Here is an 18311-nt window from a genome sequence, read left to right as displayed (position 1 = left end):
CGCGATGACCTTGCGTGCGTGTCCTCCCCGGGCCCCCGCCCCCGGGGCGAAGTGCCTCTTGTTGCTGCTGGGGTAAGGCTGACTGTTCCAGGACCCGCGTGGGGCCCGGCTGAGTTCCCCATGTGTTTTGTGCAGGTGTGTTTACGAGTTTCCAGTCTGTCTTTGGTTAGCTACTGGAGGAACCAAACCAAAACTTATACTTAGATCATCAACCGGGGGAAACTTGGCGAGTTTGTTGAGTAAACGAGCATTTGCCAAGCCCCTCTGTGCTCGCCCTGGGAAGGCCACTGGAGACAGAGGCAACACGGCCGGGGCCGGGGACTCTGTCTGGGGTGGAGACAGACACAGGAATGATTACAGTGGCGGTGTTGAGGGAGAGGTGGGTGTGGAGGCAGCCAGCTCAGCCTGGGGACTTGGGGAATGGCTTCTCTACAGAAAGTCCGAGGGTACCCTGGGGTGCAGCAGCATGAGAAAGGCTGGGGCAGCTGATCAAGGAGTTTCTACAGGTATGCTCAGGGCAGACACATTCTCTAATTTTTTTTTTTTAATGTTTATTTTTGAGAGAGAGAGAGAGAGTCAGAGAGAGAAAGACAGAGTGCAAGCGGGTGGGGGGAGGCAGAGAGAGAGGGAGACACAGAATCCGAATCAGGCTCCAGGCTCTGAGTTGTCAGCGCGGAGCCCGACGCGGGGCTCGAACTCGTGAACCGTGAGATCAGGACCCACGCCGAAGTCGGACGCTTAACTGACTGAGCCACCCAGGCGCCCCCAGACACGTTCTCTCAGAACAAGACGCGTGGGATATGCTACCTTCCAAGACAAACGCATCTATGTGTCTAATATAAGTACCAGTTACTGTCCGGTTAGTGTTCGTCGAGGGCTGGACACTGTGCTCAGGGCTCTGCAGGGGTTTCTGTCTTCAAAGCAGCTCCGTGGCGTCAGGACCATAACCATCTCCAGTTTACAGATGGGGCCCAGACACATGCTAAACTTTTTACAGCGGAGAGAGGGCGAGGTGGGATTTGAACAGAGGAGGCCTCAGCCGCTGGGTGAAGGGCCGGCGTGAGGCTCACCTGGGCAGTGTGTGCCGAGAGCGTGGGATTAGCCTCGCCATGGGATGCCCAGCGTGCTTCACAAAAATCCTGGTTAAAGAACTTCAGCAGAATTGCTGCTCTCCTGCACGATGTAACTCAGTGTGTCACATCACACGCGTTTATATTATGCGGGAAATAGAATACACAATTAGCTATATTATATATTACATGATTGCCGTCTTAGTTAATTCCCAGCCCTGCGGCTTTCTTGCCAGAGGGTCAGAGTTGAACTGAAATTAGTCAGTGTGGCTACTGGTTAGCATTTTCCATAAGTTCAGAGAGGGGGCCTGTGGGAGCTGTGGTTGGAAGGATCATAGGTGAGTCTTGACACTGGGGAACGGGCATTTGGATTATTCTCGAATGACCTGGAAAGCCCAGGTGTGATAGTCTGAATGAAGTTGAAGCATTGCACCTGGGGTTTGGGAGGCTGGGGTGCTGGGGAGGAGGGCCCCTGAGGTGTTGACCTGCATCCCTCGGAGCAGCTCAGTGTCTCGTGTGTGAAGTGAGGAAAAATCACGTTCCCCTGTTAAGAAAGAACAAAAACACCAGCACAGAAAGCCATGTGCCGGGGCGATGACGAGGGCCACGAAAGAGTGATGGTTCTCAGCTGGGAAAGAGCCCCCGCGCACTCCCAGGGTGCCGTGATTGTGGGTGACGCCAGGGCTGAGGCATCTGGAGGGTTTGCGGAAGTTCTAATGTGCGCGGAGGCCCCAGTGGGTTTGCAGTGTCTGAGGTCCCCCAGCCCCTGCCCAGCTGCCGGGCTCTTAGGAAAAGAGGCCGAGGTGGTGCGGGAGGCCCCTTGCTGGCTCAGGCCTCGGCTTTGGTTTCCTTCTGTGCTCTCTAGCCACTCAGAGCCCCTGGGGGGACCAGTCAAGGCCCCGAGGCCCATCCTTACGTTCTACTCGTTGTCTGGAACCCACCGGACACTCCACGTGTGGTGACAGGTGACGGAGGAGCAGTGAGGCGTGGAGAGTGCCCGGAAAATTCTGGCTGTGTGGCCTCAGACAGGCCGTTTAAACTCTTAGAGCCTCAATTTTATCTTCTTTCCAATGGGGATAAAAATATTTACGGCTCTCAGTGCAGAGAGAGGTAAACCACATGAGATATTTACGGAACGTGCCCAGCACAGCGCCTGGCATACAGAAGGTATTTGATAAGCAGAAACTATTATTAATAAAACACAGCAGTTTGGGACAGCAGATTTGGCTTCTTTAAGGGAGCTGTCTTGGGGAGAGTTTTACAACCTACTGTACTGCTAAAGAGACAACTAAATTCCTGTTTACATATAAACCTAAACGCTCTTATTCTAACTGTGCCACCACCTTAAAAGACATATATTTATGCTTTCGGTTTTAACTGTTCATATGTTTAAAAGTGGCACGCACTTCCAGAGTGATTATGCTAATGTACATAAGGAGTTTAACAATCGCACTGACTGCACTAACCATCTATTTGAACTACATTGTGCAAATAAGATGTTATCTTAAATAAGCTCCTAATATAACCCAGTAATCACTGTAATGCTTTTTGGTGAAATTGTGGTGTTATTACTGAATTTAGCCACGAGTCTCAAATACCAAACCTTTGAGGAAACACCAGCAGTGCCCGGCTGCTGCGTTCCTGGCCCCAGAGGAGTCGGATGTGTCTGTCCTCATAGGCGGGGGAGAGCCGGGGTCGGCTGGTATGTGCACGGTCCCGGGACCCGACCCCCACAGCAGCAGGTGAGCCCGTGCGAAGGATCGCACCTGCCAGAGGTAGAGCCACCTTTCTCAGAAGCCTCACCAAAGAGAGGAAAAGGAACTATAAATATCGCACCGCGTACCCATTCCTGTGACGGCAGAGGCAAGAGTGGGGCTCGGCCTGACACACCTAGTGGAATGCAGACCGGAAGGGACTTCCGCCGGCTCCCTGCCCTCTCTGCAGGGCAGACCCCACCTGCCTGGCCTCCTGATGCTCACAAGGAGGGTGAGAGCGGGCCGTGGGACCTTTTGGGGCAGGCGGATTTCTCTGACTGGCTCCAGGCTGAAGGGAGCGCTCAAGTCTTGAAACCAGCAGTTCGTCCTCCCATCTCATTAATGAAATGGGAAAATAGAACCTCAAGGTACAAACGGAGGATTTAAAAATATGACCACCTTCCTTCCTTCCTTTTTAAAATTTCAATGGTTGGAAGCATTTAGGTTCAAAGAAGGAAATGAGAGCCGAGCCAGCAGAACGCAAGGGATCACATCAAACGCCCTTCCGGGAGAACTTCGGAAGCCTTGGTTAGCCAAGGAGTCTGAAGGCAAACGTGAACTCCAAGTTCAATGCCTGGCGGGGACATTTCAGGGCGGCTCTCGTGCAGTGCAGGTCCCTGAACTTTCCACAGGGGGAACAAAGCTTTGTCTGTGTGCCGTGGAGACAGGGCTGATCTGGTCAGCAGACCTAGGTGAAGAGTCCCTGTGGCAGGTCACTTAACCTCTCCGGGTCTGAGTATTCAGGGAGGCAACGTGCTGTCCCAGGGACGCGTGTTGGCCGCCTATTAAACGATGGGCGCCGTGAGGCACTTCGCACACCTAAGGCGGCCTTGGAATATTTGCGGGAGCTAGAGCGGAGAAGACCTTGCCTATGTGACCTGCTTGTCAGGACACACGGAGGAAGCTAACATGATACGTAGAGGCTCACAACGACTCTGCATAATGTTCACTTACGTAAGGAGTTGTTAGAAACGATCCCACGGTCAAGTGCCTGATGAACTTCCTTTGCACCTGGAGAAAGTAATCCCAGGAGTGGCTATGGCACTTGCCCCCAGTCAGTCAGTCAAGATGCAGAGATGCTTCCGAGTGGGGTCTCCCTGTCCAGAAGGCAACGTCCTTTCTTCCTTGCCCTACCAGCTTGAGGAGTGGCACACGTTTGCCTTCTCTTTTCTGATTTTTTTAAAAATTTTTTTTTTCAAAGTTTATTTTATTTTTGGGACAGAGAGAGACAGAGCATGAACGGGGGAGGGGCAGAGAGAGAGGGAGACACAGAATCGGAAACAGGCTCCAGGCTCTGAGCCATCAGCCCAGAGCCCGACGCGGGGCTCGAACTCACGGACCGCGAGATCGTGACCTGGCTGAAGTCGGACGCTTAACCGACTGCGCCATCCAGGCGCCCCCTCTTTTCTGATTTTATGGGTGAGCCGCTGGGAGTCCAGAGGTGGAATGTTTACATCATGAACAAAAATGGCGCCGGGATCTGGAACCTTGGGGCTTCTCTCTCTTTCTTCTGGAATGCAGGGTGGCCTCACGTGCACCCGTCCGTGGCGAGTGCCACACTCAGGAGGACACTCCTGCAGAGGACAGTGAAAGCCGGCTGGCTGGCCGGACCTATCGAGCGGCGTGTCTGTCTGCGTCAGGGGTGCCTCTGTGGTCTAGAACCCTCTAGAAGAACTGCGATCTGTTTTCCTTCACAAACTCATAGACATCAAAGAGGCTGGCGGAGTTTGGTGTGGAGGTGGTCTTAGGCAGAGGACTTATACCTGTGATTTGAATTAAATTATGGCTGTAAAATGAAACTTCCGAGGCACGTACAGTGTGTGTCCTCAGGTAGCTTCCATGTGGCAGGGCCGTTTCTGTTTGCTCCTTGTCCTCGTCCCAAGGTGCTTACTGGTGCAGACTTCGCGACTTAGGGATTTAGTATTAACTTCCCCATTTTACAGATGAGGATATTGAGGCTTGGCGAGCTTTAAGCATGTGACTTGCCAGAGACTGGAGCTGGGCAGGGAGTCTGACCCATGAGCCTTTTGTCTTCCAACCCAAAGCTCTTCTGCAAACGAGTGGGAACTTTCTTCAGGCTACAGTTCAATTTACAGGGCCGTGGAGAGGAGAGAGAGCACGTCTAAAAAGGTGGTGGGAGGCGCAGAGGCTACAGGCTCAGGGCGAGCACTGGACTCTGGCCTCTAACACCAATTTGCTGTGAGATCTAGGAAAAGCCTGGGCTTTCGCGTCTGTAAAATAACAGTTGGGGTGATATTATGGTCTGATTTGTGTACCCCACGTTCATATGCTGAGGTCCTCACTCCCAGTACCTCAGAATGTGACTGTATTTGGAGACTGAGTTTTTATTTTTTATTTTATTTTATTTTATTTTTAAAAAAATTTTTTTTTTTCAACGTTTATTTATTTTTGGGACAGAGAGAGACAGAGCATGAACGGGGGAGGGGCAGAGAGAGAGGGAGACACAGAATCGGAAACAGGCTCCAGGCTCCGAGCCATCAGCCCAGAGCCCAACGCGGGGCTCGAACTCACGGACCGCGAGATCGTGACCTGGCTAAAGTCGGACGCTTAACCGACTGCGCCACCCAGGCGCCCCGGAGACTGAGTTTTTAAAGAGGAGATGAAGGTAAAATGAAGCCCTCTGAATGGGCCCTTATCCGGTAGGACCGGTGACCACGTCAGAAGAGGCGATGGGGACACAGGCACACACAGAGGGCCGACCCTGTGAGGACACCGTGAGAATGTGGCCATCTGCAAGCCACGAAGTGGGCCTTGGGAGAAACCATCCCTCCCCACACGTCGATCGTGGACTTCCAGCCCCCAGACCTGTGAGAGCTGGACCTCTGTGGTTGAAAGGGCCCGGGGTGTGGTGCTGAGCTGCGGCGGCTCTGGCTGGCTAGCCAGACGAGAGGACGCCGTACGTCCAGATGGAAACGGCCGTGTAGGGAAACCTCGTTCCCTGCTGCGGGTTACGGCGGACCCTCGCACGATCCGTGGTTGCGGTTAGCTGGGCGCTGAGCAAACGAGACTGCGGTCTTGAGCGGACGTGTGTGTGTTCAGGGGACACCCTCCGCGCCCTCCCTCCTCAACGCCAGCACGCTGCCCTCCGGCTTCGTCTTAGCCAGTTTTGTCCAGATGTGAGACACACAAAGCACAGCGACCCAGTAAGTGGTGTCGAAGGAGCAGGGAGAAAGGTCGGAAACGGTCTTCCACGGCCAAGGCCGGTCGGCCTTGGTGGGATGAGCGGCCCTCCTGGTCCCGTCGGTGGGCCCGGAGCACACGCGGCATCACCTGTCCGGGCCCCGCACCCCGCAGGTGGGACCCTCGGGCCGGGGGAAGCGTGGGGTGCCCAGGCGGGGCTGCTCCTGGACCACCCATCCCTTAAGCGCCTCTCGCGATTTTTACCCCAGATCGTACTCCGTGTGGGGAGCAGAAAAGGAATAAAACTTCTCTTCAGTTTCAAAAATGCCCGAAGCAGAGACAACGACCCGGGGGAGCTCCAGAAGTCTCCTCTGAAAGCAATTGCTTGTTTGTAAGGCTCATTCTTGGCTGTCTGCAGCGTTTTTAGAAACAGACGTTATCATCCGCCCATTGTGAGAGAATGACAACCAAGGTCAGAGAAAAACACACGCTTATCTCGACTCATCTGAAAATGACCCTCATCACTGGCATTGTCTGTGTCCCGCAGAAGCCCGGGCGCCAGTCTCACGGGGCTCTCTCCAGGTGCGCCCAGGTGAGGGCCGCAGAGGCGGGGGCCGGGCAGGATGCTCTCTGCTGCCTCCCACGGAAGGTGCCGGGTGACTCTGTGGCTGCCGAATGCCTCCCAGACCAGCCTGGCCTCAGCCCGGACTTTCTTTTTTTTTTTAATTTTTTTTTTTTTTCAACATTTATTTATTTTTGGGACAGAGAGAGACACAGCATGAACGGGCGAGGGGCAGAGAGAGAGGGAGACACAGAATCGGAAACAGGCTCCAGGCTCTGAGCCATCAGCCCAGAGCCTGACGTGGGGCTCGAACTCACGGGCCGCGAGATCGTGACCTGGCTGAAGTCGGACGCCCAACCGACTGCGCCACCCAGGCGCCCCAGCCCGGACTTTCTAAAGAACGGGCTTCGTGACCGGTGTCAGAAGGAAGCAAGACCAGTGGAATCGGACGAAGGCAGCTGCCGACCATGACCTGGGTTCAACTAGGTTCTGCAAACTGTAGCCTCCGATAATTGGGAGCCCACTGTGCATGCTTGTCTGTGGGGCCTACACAGCTCTGCGGGGCTTGTCATATTGCAGAGAGGACGTGGAGGGGCACAGGGGTTTGGGGACCCACGCGGCCAGAGTCACACAGCCAGAGAATGGGCAGAGCTGGAATTCACCTGTTTGTGGCAGAGCTGAACCCCTTCATTCGACCCAATGCCCGTGACCTGGGGGGCTTGGTCCCTGACTTGGGACCGTCACAGCGGAGCATCAGCGTTCATCCAGAGAGGCACGGGCGTGGGGCTGGCGGGAGGTAGAACAGGGAGCACAGGTCTTTGAACAATGACGTGCGTGTCTAATTAAACAAGTCGTACTCACCGCTGCAAATTTTAAAATGCAAAAAGAGTGAAGAGGAGAGGAGAAAAAGAAATTGCTTGTATTTCCCCAACCCGAAGTTCGCTACTTTATGCTTTGGTACATCCTGTTCTGGTCTGGTTTCTCCTACACAGTAATTTTCTTACCTGGTTGCAATTGTCTCCTGGCTGTAGGCCTTGGTAGGCAGGATCCAAATTTCTCTCGTTTTCCATTTTGTTCCTCTGACTTTTTAGTGCTCAACAACAAGCGGTTTTATTTTTATTTATTTTTTTTTTAAGTTCATTTATTTATTTTGGGGGGGGGGTAGGGGCAGAGAGAGAAGGAGAGAGAGAATCCCAAGCAGGCTCCCTGCTGTCAGTGTAGAGCATGATGCAAGGCTCGAACTCAAAAACCTAGAGATCATGACCTGAGCCAAAATCAAGAGTCGGACGCTTAACTGACTGAGCCACCCAGGCGCCCCTACAAGTGGTTTTAAAAACAGTTGTAGAAAAAGAATATATATCCAGTTTTGTAGCCTCTTGCTCTCATTTAAAATTAAATGTGTTTTCCCACATTTTCACGGTCTTTTTCCAACTAGCATCTTTTAGATAAATGCATATAAAACATAATTTAATGTACATCGCTGTTTCCCTACCGTTGGACATTTAGGTGTTTTCCGGTTTTTCAGAATACAGTGTATTCTTAATAAATAACAAAGCAATGAACATCTTTGTACATAAAGCTTTATTTCCATATTCTGGGGTATTTCATTTGGATGGATTCCCAGAAGGTACTTAACGGACCAAAGCATACGAGCGTATCTTTTTCAGAGCCTTTGATACAGATGGCCACTAACAATTTTTCAGAGCACTGTGGCCGCGTGGGCTCCCAGCAGTAGGGCAAGAGGCTCAGGCAGAAAGCCTGGGAGGTCTGAGGTCTACACAGCTTCTGCAGGGCCGCTTACCCCGCAGGAGGGGAAATGCAGGGGCAGGGGGGTTGGATCCTGGCTTTGCTACTTACTTGCAGGGGACTGTGGTCAATCACTTAACCTCTCCTGGCCTCAGTTTCCCCATTTGTAAAGTGGACATGATAGTGTGCAGCACCCGGGGCTCAGGTGTAATACTTGGGGCTTAGGAGGTTAGTCCTAAGAATGCTGTATTTTCCTGTCCACCTCCTCCGCCTGGGTGGAATCTGAGCCCCAGCTTCTCGTGTGTTCCAGTTCTATGACTCAGTTTGCGGTTTGCTCCCTGGCCTGAGTACACAGCCTCACTGTTCTGTTACTCGTGGCTTCCAACGCTCTGTTTGCCAAAGGATCACGTCCAGAAGCACTCGGAAGTGAGCAGTGTAACTTCTTTTTTCTGGTTAGATATATCAACATCAGAACTATCCCCAGAAGTCTCTTCCCAAAGCTGCAGAGGCAAAGGAAGAACTCGAAGAAACACATGCTGAATTGCAGCCCCCGGTTGGTGAGGGACAGGTCATAGGAAGGGACGAGGCCAGCAGAGGGTCACAGCACAAAGGGAATATACACCTGGGGAACGAGTTCGTTTCCCACCCTCATCCCTCTTCAGCTTCCCTTCTTTCCTGTGTGCTCCTTTATGCAGTGTGCATTTGTGGTGGGGACGTGAGGACTCAAAGGCTCAGCCCTGGCTCTTAGGGGCTCTGGCTCTCAAGGCTGCCACTTGGCAGGCAGGTGGGCTCTGGGGGACGGGGCGGGGGCTGGGCACTGGGGCTGGGTGCCTCAGGGGACAGAGATGCTGCCTGGTCCAAGGCGGGGCGGGGCCGGGGGGGGGGGCAGCCAGGACTCCTGGGGCCCAGGAAAACCTCTCTCCCAGATCCAAAGGGGGTGGTAAATTCTCCTGCTGCAGCTGTGCTGAGAACGTGCGGCACTCTCCGTATCCAGAAGGAAGGTGCTTCGCTGCTCGAACACATCTTCCCATCTCGGCGGACTCCCGTGCCGGGAGCGGGGCTTTCTCAAGTCCGAGCGTGCGCTGACCATCAGGGGGAAGAGGGCTTCCCCTTTTGGGTCTGCGCTATCGAGGATGGGGAACCAACTAGGTGTTTCTTTCTCCTGTCCTTCTGGGATTACACTTGGCCGTCTGTAAAAACGCACAGGTGCTGTGGCTTGCCCCAGCGTTAAAGAAAAATATCAATAAATGCATGTATGGAGGGCACTCCATGTGCCAGGCCCTGGGCTTGCGCGCTGAAACCCTGTGCTCTAAAGAAGCCCGCGGGTTAGGGACCACACGTCGCCGTTTTACAGGTGAGGATCCGAAGCTGAGAGATGCCAAGTGGCTTGCTCCAGATCACACAGCTGGTAAAAGGCAGATAGCAGGCCATCGATGCTGGGATGCACGGTCCTAACCACTCCTCTGTGCACCTGCGGCGGAAGAAAGGGCACGGCAGCGTGTATGGTATGCATGGCTTTCAGGGAGTTCTGCATTAGGGAGCTGGAGTTGTCGGGCCCCGGTCTGGAAGCCTCCAAATAACGTTCATCTGGGCCAGGCCCTGGAAGCAGGTCTGGGTCAGAGGCACAGGCCGACGACTTCCGAACGTCTGAAGGAAGACCGATACAGAAAGGGATTAAAACGGTGATTGGTGGGCTAAGATGTGGAACGGAGGTTAGAGGGTGGAAAATAGCTCACGGAGAAATTTAGCCCAATAGAAATGAGGGGCCCTATTAATAATGAGATCAATGGTAAATGTGGAGTAGAGCCGAGAAATGTGCTCGGGCCAGCTCGCGTTCTAACGGCATCAGGCATTCGTGGGAGCCTGGGGCTGCCTTAATTCTTCCGAGTCTCCCTTTATCTTCAGTTGGAGAGGGTAAGGCAATGTGTAACTCACAAGGTACTTGTACAGATTAAGGAGGAAATATACTTGGAGGCACCTAGGCTCACTGGCACACACTAGGGGCTCAGTAAGTCGTATTTCCTTTCCAACAGTGAGAACTAAAAATGGAATAATCTGCCTCCGTGGGTGGGAAACACCCCACTGGGGCCTCAGATAGCCTCGTGGTGGGCTAAGGCATGAGAAGGATACTGTGATACGGCCCCTCCCCCCAGTGCAATGGCACAAGGACAGTGCAGGGGAGAATCCCTGCCCAAGGGCTGGGGGATCACTCCGGGCTCTCGCGGGCAGCAGGGGGGCTTCTGCAGCTCTCTTGTCATCTGCCTCCTGCCTGATAAGGATGTTCGCTGTGTTGAGGACTCGGCTTGAAATCCGCCACACTAAACAGAGGGATGGTGGGCGCGGTGGTTGGAGTGGGGCATGTTTCCTGTGGTTAGGATCCTGGTCAGGGGAGGGGCAGACATGGGGGACCTTCCCTGACCTTGCATCACAGCCGATAGCAAAGCATGCGAACCAGGTCCTGCCCTGATGCCAAAGTCCTGCTTTCTATTTGGGGAGGAAGATCTATTCCCATCAAAAGTCAATAGCAGTAGGGGACGACTTATGATTGAGCAGCATCAGGTAAGAAGTCTGAGTGGTGAGGTTACTGGTGCCGGGGGTGGGGGGCTCTGGGGGCGGGTACAGGGATGGGGCCGCCAACGCCCGCTATGTGTGCTTCCCGCTTCTGTTGATGCCACAGGAGCCCAAGACAGCATGTCGGACAGGTTGGGAGCGCTGAAAACTTTGGCTTGACCGCGGCCACTGGAAGGGGTGACGGTCCTCCTGCTGTCACCTGCTGAACACCAGCCACGCAGCATGAGCTGTGCTAGGGGCTTGACACACACGCTCAGCCATTTCCCTGAGGAAATGGACACAAGACGAAGAAGCGGATGGCTCGGTGCAGCGGGCCAGCAAGGGGTTCTGGGACAGAAGCACAACTCCCCGTTCTCCAGCCCCCCTCCGGCTGCCACGTGGTAGAGACATCCTCACGTTTTCTAGGTCTGGGGAGCAACCTCCCCGTGGGGGGTCAGCCATTCCTTCTGTGGCTCAGCATTTGCCCTTCCCTGAGTGGCGGACTTGGAGCCATTGGCCAGAAGCTGGTCCCCAGTAAGTGCCAATCGTTTGGAGGACTGTCTCATTCCACACCCCCCCCCCCCCCCCCGCCCCCGTGGTCATGGTCAGTCCACAGTTTTCAGCGCTCCCAACCTGTCCAAGGCACTGTCTCGGGCTCCTGTGTGTCAACAGCACGATCAGCTGTTTCCGTGCCCAGTGGGTTCCTTGCAGGAAGTGGGCAGTGGATGCCGAGTGAGTGACTTTTGCAGAAATCCTCCAGGTGATTTGTGAATCTCAGAGGGCTCACAGGGCCCAGCGTCGGCTGCCTGTGCTCAGGGTTATCTCTCCTGGGTTCAGTTATGACGGCCAGTCGCTGTCGAGCCGAAGGTTCTACACAGTAAGCGTGGGTGTTGGCCAAGCGAGACTGTCCCTGATTCTTCAGGTCTTCCCATCTCTACAATGTCCTGTCTGCATCTTCTTTCATCTAAGGAGCAGGAAGTGTTAATGTCTGCTGATAGGTTAGGTTAAGTATGTGTGAGGTCCCTCCACTTTGTTGAACATTTATGGAGTGTCTGCTACTTGACAGGGGCCATGGGGGAAAGGAAAAACTCTGAAGAGCTTGCAAAACACTAAGAGAAATAAAATTATTCATTATTCTGACATAAAGTAGAAGGCAGTTGAGTCCCTTACGAGGAATAAAGGTTAGGGACGTGGATCTCGGTTTCTTTGCAATGGAGGCCACACAAAGAAGCTGGGGGGGGGGGCATTTAAGCTGGATGCTGTGAGAATGGGAAGGGCTCTCCTGGAGGAAGGAACAGCATGAGCAAAGTGCAGAGGTGGACATGGGCCGGGGGTGTGGGGGACCCTTGGGCTGGTGCATTACGACAGTGTGGGGACAGCTCATGGGGGGCCTGGAAGCAAGACTGGGGTGTGGACTTCATTCTCTGAGCAAAGAGCAGGAACTGAAAGGTTTTGGTGACCGTTATGCGTTGCCTCGCATGCCCCCAAAAGATATGTTGAAGTCCTAGCCCCTCAGTACCCCAGAATGTGACCCTGATTTGGAAATACGGTCTTTGTAGGTGTAATTAGTTACGATGAGGTCACACGGAACCCGGTGGGCCCCTGACCCAGTATGACTGGTGTCCTTATAAGAAGAGAAAACACGGACATGAGGGGAGGTGGCCATGTGACCATGGAGAAGGAGACTCCAGTGTTTCAGTTTCTGGCCAAGGAACGCCAAGCCAGTGTCTTAGCTCGCTCAGGCTGCTCTCATGAAACACCATAAACTGTGTGGCTTGTCCACAACAGAGGTTGATTTCCCACGGTTCTGGGGCTGGAGGTCCAAGACCGGGGTGCCAGCGTGCTCGGGTGCCGGTGAGAGCCCTCTTCTGGCTGGCCCTGTCTCCTCGTGCATCCTTGCAGGGCAGAGAGAGAGTGAGCTAGCTGGCTAGCCTTGTCCCCTAAGGACACCGATCCTGTTCATGAGGGCGGTACCCCCCAAGGCCCTGCCTCCAAATACCATCACACTCGGGCTAGGGGTTCAATGTGTGGATTTGAGGGGGACGTCAGGGCTCAGTCCACAGCACTGGGGATGGATGGCCAACCCCCGGAAGCCTGAAGAGGCAAGGAAGGATCCTCTGCTGCACGTTTCAGGGGGTCGTGGCACTGTTGACCTTCATTCTGGACTTCTTTCCCTCAGAACTGTGAAAGAATAAATTTGTGTCGTCTTATGCTCCCAGTTGGTGGTAGGGGGAGTCTGTTGGTGGCACTATGGCCTGTTTGGCCTTGCTGTCTTAGCCCAGGGCCCCCTGGGCATGGGTTGCTCCTCAGCTCACTCCTGACCTCCAGAGTTGTGTGTGTGTGTGTGTGTGTGTGTGTGTGTGTGTGTATGCGTGTGGGGGTGCTGTTCACTGTTTCCACCCAAGCCCAGCTGAACCACCCAGTTCTGATGACATTATGGGTCGGTGGTCAAAAGCTTGAATATATTTGTTGGTGTTGTTTTCGGGGAAAAGATACGGGCTTTGGGAAGAAAACGATATCATACAAAGAAGAGAATTTAGGGGCAGAGTGCTAAAGTCCCTATGGGGGGAATGGGTGCTGAGGCCAGGGAGGAAGGGAAGGGGGAGGCACCTGTCAGTCAGGTGCAGGGACCGAGGATGCCATGGCCCGCGTGGGTCTGGTTGGGGAGAAATGCCGTGTGCTTCTGGCTTTACCTGGTTAAACTATCGTCTGTGTGGCTGTTTCTGCACACGCTAGGAAAAGCAAACAGGGCTGTGGGGCTGGCTTCAGCTGATGGCTGCAACCTGTTTGAACCTGGCTTGGCTGGCTTTTCGTGAGTCCAGGGCGGTAGCTGCATCTACTGAGAGAGCGTTGACATGGCTTTCCCGTCGCCCACTGTGTCCTGTGCAGCTCTTCTCACTGCCAACACCGCCCCCCCGCCCAGCTCCTTCATCAGCCTGTTTGTTCAGAAAAGGTGAAAGAAAAAGTCACCCTTACTGGATACTGATAGACTGGCTGCCTGTGTCCTACACACTGAGGACATTGTTCAAGACGGTGCCACCTCTGTAAAAATATTGGCTCTGTAGTGTTGCCAAGATTTCTGAGTTAGCTATCAACCAGCTCTCCTTGGGCAAACCCAATCTGCCTTCTGACAGGTTTAATCAGCGTGCAATCCCTTTAAGAAACTGCACACAGTATTTGTGCGCACACTTGCTCTGTGCCCTGCTTGCCACCGGCAGCCCCTGGGGTAGGGGTGATGTGACGCTGTGAACTTGGGGGCAGAAGTGGGCGATCAGAAAAGGCAAACAGAAAAGGGCAGGAGAGCTCTTGCTTGGACGGGCTGGGAGAGATGTCGTCTCCCAGAGATGTCGTACGGATGTGTCTTTAGAGAAGACCTTCAGCCAAAGATTTAAAGGAAAAGTGTCCCATCTCCTCCCAACAGTGGAGGAGACCCGGTGTTGGTGCTGGAACCTTTGGCATGTAGATGCTGAGACCGTCATTAAGGAGGATTTTGAACCACAGGTATCTACTGGCCTGGAAGGGAAAACTTGGTGGTATTTCCTTTGATGCAATCACCTTGGAAGATGGACCGTTGCAATTCCGAGGCTCTCAGCAAACTCCACAATCTGTTTTTGGTAAAATAATTTTATACAGGTACGGAGGTTGACAGGTAGAATTTCTCTGAGAGTGAGGTTATTTTAGCCATTAATCCACATGGGATTAGAAAAGATTGTTTTCAAGTTCTGAAAATAAATAAGGAGCTCAAAACGTAAGCAAACCTTCGGTTAACATTAAAACAAATGCAGCATGGACCAAAATTAGTAATAAAATATGCTGGACCTTTGAAGCAACTGATTTGATACTCAGCGTGTACAAAGGACAATAATTTGATAGAATTATCAGATACATTTCCACGTGCCTTTCCTTACTCTCTCGCAAGTGTCCTAAAAATGTTTTGTATTATGGACTTACGGTAGGAAATTAATAGAGGCACGTGTACTTGGGGCAGGGGGCTGGGAAGTTAGTGTTTGGGCCGCTCTTCTCTGCTCTTGACTTACTGAGTGACCGTGGCTGAAGCGATTAACTTCTTCGGGTCTCAGCTTCTCCATCCGTGAAAGAGGAATATTGAGTGTCAGCTGCCATACAAAGGGGTAAGACAAATGAGCCAGCACTTGGGAAGACAAATAAGAAAAAGGCTCAGAGACCTTTGGATGAAAAGCAGCAAGGGGAAGAACAAATGGTACCCCACCAACCCCCCGCCCCCCCATTCCCATGCCTCTGATTCTGGCCCCTTCTCAGGACTGGTTGGTGCCTCATTATCTGTGGTGCCATGTTGATATGGTCTGTGACTGAAAAACACTGAAAGCCAACATTAACTCTAGATAACGTAACTTGAGCCATGTGAAGGCCAGTGAACCTGGAAAAAGAAAAATATCAACCGTATTTTAAAAGGATGGCACACGACGTTTCCAGAACTGCTCATAAATTCCTGGTTTGTGGCAGCAAGAACACGTTTGAGAAATTAATGCTGGGGTATCTCGAGGCAGCTTTATAATCATGTCAGATCTGCACGCTGTCCCCGATTGCTGAAACTCTTCATGGCTGATAAGGTGCTTGTTACAGAAAATGGGAACTAAATTCATAGTCAGCTTCTGTAGAGCCAATTTACATGTTGTACTGCTGGAGCTGAGAAGGAAAGGAAATGTGCTTGAAGCCAAAATTGGCTTTGTGGCTCTGGTTGCCTCGGCTCAGCACCACCTGCCTCCAATCAAACTGTCCAATTACAGGAAACAATTGTTTTCTTGCTTTCTGGGAAGTGAAGAAATTCATCCAGTAAAGGTCTGATTTCTAAATGTTTCTCCCCCTTCCCCACCACCTCCCCCCCCCCCCGCCCCTTAAAAAGAAAAAAGAGCAGGAAAAAAAAAAACACAAAAACAAAAACCCAAAACATCAACACTGTTTTGGGGGAGAAAATGTTTCTTTAGCAAATTGCTTTCCAAGCTCAAAAATCAGGACGATGCAGTCCATGCATTTTGGTGTTATTGACCAGACACCTGATCTATAATTACCTCCTATAATAACGTTATTAGCCATTCAGAAGAGTCTCCCTTTTAAGACGCGAGGCAGTAATTAAAGGCTGTGAATTTCGCAGGTGAAGTCTTGCAGAAAGTGCGGTTTTAAAGTCAAAGAATTTAGTGATCCACCTCTGGTTAATTAAACTTTCTTCTCAAAATAAAATCTTGTATTTGAAACAATGAAATCGGTGGCAATGATACTATTTATCTCCGAGCCCAAGTCTCGTTTCTTTAAGCTCTGATTTGACTTGCTAAAGCTTACTTCTCTGAGATGGTTGAGGACTTGAGGGAGAAGAGACCATCGGCTGCACGTGGATGATATTGAGCATACACAGAGCACGGATGTGATTACAGAGCATGCGTTCCTCTGGCAGGTGACATTTTAATGGAACTGACAAGCAAACGTCACTTGATATGTTTCTATGTCACCTCCTGAGTTTTGCTTTTTTTAAAAAAATAAAAACAGAACTTCTCAATATTTCATGATCCGGTTAAAATGTGACCTCATGAAAACCCCTTCTAGGTACCTTTTCATATCCTAAGGCATTTTTATCTTTCTGAGACTACCTCCCCAAAGCTGACATATACATTGGATTTGTGCCACATCTGGGATGCCCCGAAGTTATTTCGAGGGAATAATCCCACTCCACGCCATGAGTTCTCCTGTGCTTGGGACATCGGCTCCTAAGTATTCCTGTTTTCCTCCTCCAGGAAGCCCCCCGGTCTGATCAGCTCTCAAGTTTGTCCCTGGTCAGCCCTGGTTTGGCCTCCGTCCCGGGCGGTGGTTTCAGACCTGCCCTGCAGACCAGCCCCCTGGGAATATGAACTTGTTGAGGACCAGCCTACCTTTTCCATTCAGAAAAAAACGAATAGGTGGATGGTTTCCTCCTCTTTTTCTGGGTATTTCCTCTGAGGTCCCTTAGAGCCGTTTCCTTCTCACCGGGAGCCCATCCTTAGCACCTTTTCCTTTCATTCCAAAGACTGCCTGGGGACCTTGTGCCCTCTCGTGAGCCCACTATACCTTGTGGCCCCCAAACAGCCAGGCAGAGGTCTTGGGCGGGGGCCAAGCACGCAGGCTCTAGAGCCTGACCTCAGGGTGCGTGCAATCACCTGAGTCTTTGTTTTCTTACCTCATCGGGGGGTGGGATCCCGGCAAGGTCAAATCGCTCTACAGACCTCGGCTCTGCTCATGGGTCATGGCTCTGAGGTCCCGGCTGCCTGCAGGCCCACCTCTGCCACCAGCTTCACGCGGCCCGGGGACCTCCCCCATGGCGGGCAGGACCTGCTGCTTGCTCCTGTCAGAGCCACTGGGAGGTGAGTTTCTCCGGGGCCGGGGCTGAGCGTTACTGAGCCTCGTTTCCCTAGTGTCTAGAAGGCTCTCGGGAAATCTTCACTGAGTGGATGTTTTAACAACAGAGTCTGTCTCGTCCTGCACGATGCTCTTTATCCACAAGAATGAGTTTCGGGTACTGAAAATCTACCGCTCCACGGCGATCTGGTGACTCAGGGGCTAATTGTGGGCACGGGGGCTTTCCAGCAACCTAGTTAGATGAAACCACATAGCAACCTTCCCACCCCACGGGGTGACCTATTTCTCAATTTCTGTAGTCTCAACATCCATTGCCGCAGGAATCTGATGAGGCGGGGCCGTTTCGCCGCCGGTGTTTGATGAGAAAAGGGAATTGAAATGGAGGTGATTGATTTGGACCTTGAGCCGCTGATAGGAAGTCATCCCGTTCTTTCCGACTGTGGGAGCTGCTCTGTGTAACGGAGGCTTCCCGTGACCCCTACTAGGCCTCCCGGGTCTAATCTGTCCCCACGGGGCGAGCGGGGTGGGAAGGCTGCCGGGTCTTACCGAGCAAGAGACGGATAGTCTGGGCTCTCGTAGCCTCTCTGGGTGAGTTTCCCAATTAGAATGAAAAATCTCTAGCAATTCTGTTGCCACCCAGATCCTCGTTTTGCTTCGTAGAGCTGAAGTGAAAATTGAACTCTGTGAGTCTTGCCTGGTGGCGTTCATCTATGAGGCAATCGGGCCGGTGCGTGGAGGTCCTCTGGGCCGCTGGGCAGAGGTTCCTTCCTCCCCACGCCCAGCGGGACCCAGAGCGGGGCAGAAGCCGTCCGTGTTCTCTCTGCCTGCTTAGCGGTACGCAGCAGGGGAGATAGGTTTCTTTTTCTCCCTTGTTCCGTCGGCTCTTACCACCTTAAAGTGCCCCCCCCCCCACCATGTATCCTTCCCTGACGATCCCCACTCCTCCCCAAAGTACGTGGCCCAGATCTCACCCCTGTGACCTCCCTGGTGCCCTGGATCTCCCCAGCGGGGAAACTCCTCACATTGGGTGTGGCTCAATCAGCCTGCCACCCGTTGGCAACTCCTGGAGGGCAGCAAGTGGGTCCCTGACCACTGACCGGGGCACAGCAACAGGGACCACTCAGC

This window comes from Prionailurus viverrinus, unplaced genomic scaffold (assembly GCF_022837055.1).
Source record: "Prionailurus viverrinus isolate Anna unplaced genomic scaffold, UM_Priviv_1.0 scaffold_33, whole genome shotgun sequence".
NCBI lineage: Eukaryota > Metazoa > Chordata > Mammalia > Carnivora > Felidae > Prionailurus > Prionailurus viverrinus.
The sequence above is the reverse complement of the archived record's forward strand: the minus strand, read 5'-3'. Positions refer to the sequence as shown.